We start from the raw sequence: 8,068 nt of genomic DNA on the forward strand, positions 1-8,068 counted from the left end.
GAATTTAACACTCACTTTTATCTGCTTTGCGACTTCGACGGCCATCTGTGGGAATGTAGATATTGCAAGGGTTAGCTGATCACACCCCACATACATATTACAACACAGTAAGAAAAATGTTCTTGCCAAGTGGAATATAGTATATTCAGCTTGTCATTACATCTAATACCCATGAATCGAGAATCTACTGCTGCACTAACAATGGTACAACGTACCATCCGCGCCATCTCCGCAAGTTGCGGCCCGGTCCAATGAGACTTGCCCTCGGCACCCTTCGACTTTGACTGCGCCTCGAGAGTCTGAGTGAAGAAAAATAGTGCATTGATGTCCCAGGAAGGAAGTCTCATCACACACAAAAAATCGGTTCTACACACATGGGTCCTCTAGTGCATGGGATGTGAAAATCTTTCAGCATTGATGTATATGAATATGTGATATGTGACAATAACGTGGCGATTATCCATTTGCTACTTATGTAATTGTGATGCAGGTTCAAAGCTTTAAAAGTCCTTAAAAGAGACCATATATTTTATGATTCAATTTATCATATTGTGCATTTGGCTATCTCAGGGCATGGTCTAAAAAATGTTGCAGGACTGAGGAAAATAATCAAACCTCCTTGGTTGCAGGTGGGGGGGGGGGCTCCAATCCCAGAAGTGCCCTGGTGGTTTCCCTGTCTTGTTCAGCTAGGGCAGCCGCTTTCCTCCTTTTTTCTGCAGTCACGGTCTCCTGGAACAGATTATTTAGAACAATCTGTGTTGATAGAGATGGCAAGTGTTTCAAACTGATCCAGATCGTGTACTTCGCAGTACGGGTACTGGATACTTTGGGATGCAGGCATGACATATCACACTAAAAGACAAATGAACTTTGACTTACCACTGCATTCTTCGCAGGAGCTGTCTTTTCTGGAAATAGATAGATATAAAGGCGTGAGAAAGTATATACACATACCTAAGTTACATCTCATTACCGTTTAATGTCAGATAATCAGGTCGACCATCACCAGGCTTTATCTAGATAACAACTGAAACACCACTGTTAATCCGACAATCTGATTTAACATACACCCCAGAAAGTAAGGTGATCGATAATTTGATTGCTTTTCTACAGCATGCAATTGCGACGCGCGCACACACACACACACACACACAAACACAAACACAAGAGAGGTGAATATATGCAGCTCACTCACTTTTCCCGGTGGACTTCCGGGTATCTTCTCCCTGTTTGTCAGTCGAATCTGTACGATGGGTAGAAAGGGAAAACTTAACCAGTTGTTAAAGGAAAATACTGAATACTAGTATCGTTTCACATTATATATCATTATACCATTCAGGCGTTATGACATTGTTTACGTAAGGTCAACTTAGTGGACAATAAAAAGTTGAAAACTTTAGACTCTAGGATATTGCTAATGACAATTATTGAAAAAATATCTAACCGTCTGTTTCACTCTCTTCTGCTTCCTCTTCTCCCTTCTGCTGTCTTTTGTTTCCTGCCGTTGGCTTCTTCTTCCGCGAGTTTTCCGTCACCTTCTCCTGCCCTTCCATGCTCCCCGTCTCCCCTGTGATGTCAAAAAATCAGTTTATTGTTATTATAAACAAACGGTATTTATATCACAAAAATATAGAACATCACGCTGTCTAGATACCAACTGATCAGGAGACGCCAGTAACACTATATAATGAACCCAGCGTGCCTATATAAAATTCAACTAATAGCCTTAGTCTATTAGTTGAATTTTTTATTTAGGCATTATATAGTGTGGTCACTTCAATGTAGCACTCAGGCTGAGCCGTACAGCTCACATTGGTGGAGGCTAGGTGGCAAAGACAGTTTAGCATGTCAAGTAAAACTCTTAAATGCACTTTTGAAATGAGAAAGCAGATACGAAATTGCATGGTTGCACATGAAGTTAGATTTTCCAGTAACCCAGAATATGAAGTTTGCTATTATCTAAATGCCCTGTTCTACATTCAGCCTACGTCTATGCTGGTTTATTTGACCGTGAAAGTAGACACCACATTCTTATAAGCAATATTTCACAAGACTACGTAAGTTAATGCAGCTGGAAGAAAGACATTTCACGTGCAAGTAAAGAATCAAGACTGCTTGATACACTTTGAAACAACAAGGGAATCTTAAATTTAGTAACGTCCTTGGATAATTTAATGTGTATAACAACGTATCGTTAAATACATCCTGATTAAATCTCGCTCGTGGCGCCGCCCCCCTTGGGGTCATAAATCCCCGGCCGTGAGTTTGTATAAACACAGGCTACATTAGTTTCAATATGGTATACTGAAAACCATGCAGTAGAGAAATATATTTGAATCGTTTGAAAACTGACAAGCATGCAAATCTTCTCCAACTGAAGGAATTGGGCTGCCCAGTGTTTTTATGAGTTAATGTAGCTATTGGCGTCAAATTACTTTTCGCACGCACACACACAGACACAGACACACACACACACACACACACAAACACACACACACATATACACACACATACACAAAAGAGAGGTAAATATATACAGCTCACTCACTTTTTCCGGTGGACTTCCGGGCAGCCTTTCGCTGTTTGACAGTTGAATCTGTACGATGGATAGAAAGGGAGAATGTAAGCCAGTTGTTAAAGAAAAATGCTGAAAATCTTTTTTACATTATACATCAGTATACCGTTCAATTCGGGCGGCCATGCCCTTACTCCCCGTTATAACATGGTTAGATTCATCGGTAAATACTAATCTTTCCGTCAACCTTGCACACATGAGTGATGTCAGGGTTTATTCTAAGATGTATTTATGCTGAGAAGACATTTTTTAGATGTCAGTGAGTAAAAAATGAAAACAAAAAAGAGAACCGAATTCTAGCCAGTATCCGCCAACAGCCAGCCATCAATTCTTTCCCATCGATAGCGAATTGTTGCTAAATCCTATTAAATTGTGGTAAGTGTCAATTGCAAATAGGTTCCAATTGCCGGTCTACACCCCGCAAGGGCGTGCGGCGACACGGGTCAAGTCCCAGTCGGCGGCTGAATAAATAGTAGAAATCATTTACCAGAGGAGTTTCCCGGCCACAGAGGGTCCAGAAAGCTTAATCTCCAAGCAGATCTTTTGGTGGGGGAAGACAGTATGGGTGGGGAAATGGTTACAGACTGCTGGCCAATTTGATATCTGTCTTCCCCCACCAAAAGATCTGCTTGGAGATTACAGAAAGCTATGGCCAGGAAACTCCTCTGGTAAATGATGTTCCCCTTAGGCGATTTCTAATTTTTATTCAGCCTACAAAGGAGTCTGGTGGAGACTAGGTCTAGATCTGGCTGGGGTTACCCAGTACGAAATGTAGTCAAGCGTAGTACCATATTTTCCAAAATTCCAAAACTTTTAAAAACTTGCAATAATTTACTCTTCACCCCCCCCCCCACAAAAAAAAATTCTAGTGCAAAACATAAAACACCGCTAAAAAATACACTAAAATCATGTCAAAACTAAACCAAAACTCAAACCTCTGCCTGGATATTAGCATGAATGCAATTTATTTCGATAAGGCCACACAGATTTAATTTCATGGATGACATCCGCGCGTGCATTGATTTTCACCTGTTCTCAAAAAAAAGATCACGTCAACCGAGGCTCTGGCTTGGCTACCGAAGCTCCACGACTCAAGAATTCAGTACATACGCACATTGCCGATTCATACATTCCGCAAAAAAAAGCTAGCATGTGCCGGCTTGTCGTATACGACGCTAACTACTACCGCACATTCACAATACCAGCCTTGTATTCCCGTGGTTTAGTAGCATTTTTATTTTTGGCCGGATTTTTTTTTCGCCCGCGCGCACTAGTTTGGGGGTCTTCAAAGGATGTCATCCATAAAATTAGAGTGGTGTGGCCTAACTTTAGAAGCGGGATACAACATTTAAGAGGACGGAGAAAAATTGAAATCAGGAGCCAATGCGGAAAAAAATATCCAACCGTACTAATAGGCTTACACAGCACACAGTACAATTTGAAAATTGCGATTAGTCAGGCTACGAAGGAGGCCATGAGTCCCATTACAAAACATATGGCACCTAGACTAGAATCACATGTGACAGCGTGGTTTTAAATTTTTGGCCGCTTGCTAGGATTTAATAGGCAATTAATACTAGTACCACACAAATACATAATACATAATTTACTGATAAAAAAAGCTTAAAATTATCAAAAGAAAACTAACCGTCTGGTTCACTCTCATCCGTCTCGTCTGCTTCAAGCAACTTCCGCGTTGGCTTCCTCTTTCTCGAGCTTTCCGTCACCGCGGAGATGTTCTTTTTCCTCTCCTTCAGGTCCATTCGGAACACCTTCTCCTGCCTCCTCATGCTCTTCTCATCTGTCAAGTTTTGCAAAACATAAAAATAAAGTTCATCAGTATTAGAAACCTATGATATGTACGATGTACGAAAAGAAATTCACGCAGAGACCATAGCCTCCTGTGCAGGCTCCGGGGCGGGTGAGAATTTTGATAGAGCGCTTTAAAGAGTTCTTAACGCGTTATTTTAATAGCTGGCTATCCTACAACCAGCCGCGAGAGATGGTTCTATTCCGCCCACTGGAACCATCTCTCGCGGCTGATTGTAGGATGGCCGACTATTAAAAATAACGCGTTAAAAACTCTTTAAAACGATCAAAATACCCACACGCCCCGGAGCCTGCACAGAAAGCTACAGATATCACGGCAAAGTCACACCACAGACTGAGGGCACTTTTCTGGTCTCCGTGGGATCGTAAAACTTATCATTCTCTGCTATAGTCGGGAATGTGTAATACAAATGAAGAAACTATCCATGAAACCCATATCAAATTCCTCTTACCTCCAAGCGCCAACAGAACGCCCGGGTACGGTGCATACTTGGTTCTCTTTGGCTCCAAGTGGTCTACAACAGGCCAGTCAACAACGATTTCATCCCGTAGTTTCGTCTCCTTAGAGAACCCTTGGATCTGCTCAACTTTTACCGTGTAGTAGTCTTCCTCTTTGGGGAAAAAAACCACCGCGAACATTGTTAAGCTAGAAAATGCCGAAACTGACAGAAACTCTAAGATACTGCGACTGGCGATAACTGGCGACCAAACCGCGACTGCAAAGTGAAGAAAAAGCCTTCAGCTTCTGGACTCATATAAAAGTTTTCACGCAGGCGCAGTTCGATTGATTAGACAGATAAGAGAGTGTCGTGGCACTTGCGGCCAATCAGGGACGAAGGAAAACTCGTTTGTCAAGCGAAAAAGTTGTTATTTCAGGTCCTTCCTCAACATTAGTCATAAACGCCACAATAAACATGTGGTCCCAGCAGGCAGCGTCTTGAAACAACAAACAGTGTCGTGTTGTCACGGAAAGTGAAGTCCACGGGAGGACCTCCGGAGATTTGGTGAAAACAAAACAGACCCGGACGAAATTGCCTGAGAGCAATCTTGTGTACGAAGCCAGGGGTTTAAAATGTGTAAGATATCAAACCCGGCCGCGCTTCATATTTTCATTCACAAAAATGATAAAAAAGACCAAGGCCGACATTCCGTCAATCCTTAGATCAAGGATATGAGCGATCTAGAACCAGAGCATTAAACTCTACTTTGTTTCTATTCTATGCGGCCTCAGCTTTTCGCACATTAGCAATTAGTGGTAATGGTGAGCTGGAATACCTCGGAAAACCGGTAACGCATGTGTACATTGTTTTGAGGGGGGAAGGGCCCGGTCTTTGTTTAATTAAAAAAATAGAAGTAGTAGAAGTTAGAAGTTCTTCAGGCCGGGTAGGAGTTCTCTACAGTTTGGGCCTAGCTCTCTGGCCGTAGAGGATAATCCTTTAGGGCTTTGTAGTTATAGACTGTGTGTAACTTCATGCGAATGTCAAACTTTTATTTAAAGCTGTTAACACTGGGCGCCACTGGGTAAAGCGGTCCAACTTGCTGTTCTGTTTGTGAAGAAGTATATGTCTCATGTTCGTTTTTGCCAGCTCCTTTTCAGGTGGTGACCTCTTGTTCTTTTTTCTGTTGTTATCAAGACACTCCCCATTTAAGCCCTCTCAAGTGATCGTGTTTACAGACGGAAGGACGCCAACACACACATAGACGAACGCCTCTGAAAACATAACATACGTGATACGAACCCTTCTGGGCTAAGAATATTATAAAAGATGTAAGGTAACCTTTTACAAACGTGGCCGCATTTTATGGCTAACATTCTTTAGCTCAATATATTAGAGAATAAAATAAGTATAGCAAAAAAAGACATGACATTTTCGCAGTTTCAATGGTGGTGGCAGATTTTACAATGTGATTTGAAACAGAATATTTTTTTAATCGGCCATCTTTGCGTGCCATGTCAGCAGCAACGCGATGACTGAGTTCTGCAAGCAATTACACCGCTGCGGGAGACAAGAAATTCCTTGAGAAGCAAGTCGTCTTCTGTCCATCTGTGGACAGCGAAATAGGCCACTTCCGGTCCGATTGGTGAGTCGCTCGGGCCTACAGTCTACCTGACTGAACCAGAGTCGCTTTTCGCCGGCCAGTAGACCGCCTGTGTAGGGAGAACCCCCCCCCCCCGAGCTTGGGTGTCACAGGCTAGGGCTTGGTGTCGGAGACATGGGGACGGTCGCACTTCTATTTTAAAATGTCAAAAAGAGGATTCGTTATCGATCCGTCTCAAGCCCATCCGCGTACAAAGAGAAGATGGAGACAGAAAGCGCGCGAGAGAAGACCGCTAGCTGAACAAAATGCAGCTTCAAATTTCCCTACGGAAGCGAGTCCAAGCCGCGACACATTGGGCGACAACGATCCTTCAGCTTCGTACAGTACAGGTCCGACGGAGGTTGAAATCTTTTGTGAGAATGAGAGTGAATACTATTCAGTGCTATGTGACGACGATTGGCTGAGTGGGGAAGAATATTCGGACATTGGAGAGTCAGACAATGATTCATGGCATGGAGAGCCAGGCAACGAGGAAACGCACAGTAATGAAAGTGAGTCAAACACAGATTCAGATTCAGGGTCGGACGCCGACACTTCCTTGGAAGAGGACCTGTTAACATTGAGTGACAACTTGTACGAAGGGGCGCCATTAACAACTGGTGTCAGTCATACACTTATCATGATGTTTGCCATTAAACACAAACTGACAGCGGCTGCCTTCCAGGACCTGATAAAGCTTATAGAGCTACATTGTCCAAAACCTAACACGTGCGCAAAGTCGTTGTACTTGACAAAGAAGTATTTCGCAGACAACCTCGGTAGGGACGCGTCACCCACAACATATTACTGTTGTTCAACGTGTCAGAAAGAGCTGGCAAATGGCAGCAGTAAGTGCGACAGACCAGCATGTCGAAATTCCCCAGCTACAGAGTTCTACTATTTGGACATCGAGTTGCAGATAAAGCGACTATTCGAAGGTAAGCACAACTATTTTTGATAGCCTGGGTACCGTCCTGGTTAGTTTACGTTACGTTAGTTCAAAATGTTGAAAAATAATTTTATACGGACATGGCCTGTAGTGTTAGTAATGACTTTAGACTAAAGTTTTAGTGATATTACCGTTATTAGGACAGCTTTAGGCACTAAACTTGCCACAAACGGATTGGGACCCCACGAACCGGAAGTTGAGTTTTGAGGTACAAATTTGCTAAATTGTCTCACTTTCTCCTGCAAAACATTTTATTTATGTGATCCACACATATTTTTGTTACTTGTGTGTGAATTTCATTAAATTTGAACTAAATCTTACGACGCTACGAGGTTGAGAAGTCACCGACTCCTATACCCTCCCTGCACCACCCCACGAGACCTCAGCGCCACTGCGAGCGGGTCGCGGCCGCTTTCTCCTCCGACGGCTCGCAAAACAACTTTCCCCGCGAAACACGATCCAGCCGGCCAGGGTGTTCTGCGCCCATGGCACCATGGGGTACAGGGGGCAAAAACTACTAACTAAGGATGGTGCCCAGGCTGTAACCGTAAACTTATATACTCTCCAAGCAGAGGTTGTTGGGGAAAATTGTGACGTTCTTTATCATGCGCCCAGATTTTGTCCGCCTTCCGACA

The 8,068-nt window shown here is 43.1% G+C and overlaps 1 long non-coding RNA gene across 1 annotated transcript; it reads right to left on the reverse strand.

Moving 5' to 3' along the window:
• Positions 1 to 634: 634 nt before the first annotated feature.
• On the reverse strand, positions 635 to 1,542 carry LOC109474319. The gene is made up of 4 exons (XR_002140474.1): positions 1,445 to 1,542; positions 1,196 to 1,243; positions 880 to 908; positions 635 to 729 (listed from the first exon to the last, which is right to left on the reverse strand). It is a non-coding gene; the product is annotated as an uncharacterized LOC109474319 (long non-coding RNA).
• Between the last annotated feature and the right edge of the window lie 6,526 nt (positions 1,543 to 8,068).

The sequence above is a fragment of the Branchiostoma belcheri genome, unplaced genomic scaffold (genome assembly GCF_001625305.1).
Source record: "Branchiostoma belcheri isolate BF01 breed outbred unplaced genomic scaffold, Haploidv18h27 scaffold300, whole genome shotgun sequence".
NCBI classification, from domain to species: domain Eukaryota; kingdom Metazoa; phylum Chordata; class Leptocardii; order Amphioxiformes; family Branchiostomatidae; genus Branchiostoma; species Branchiostoma belcheri.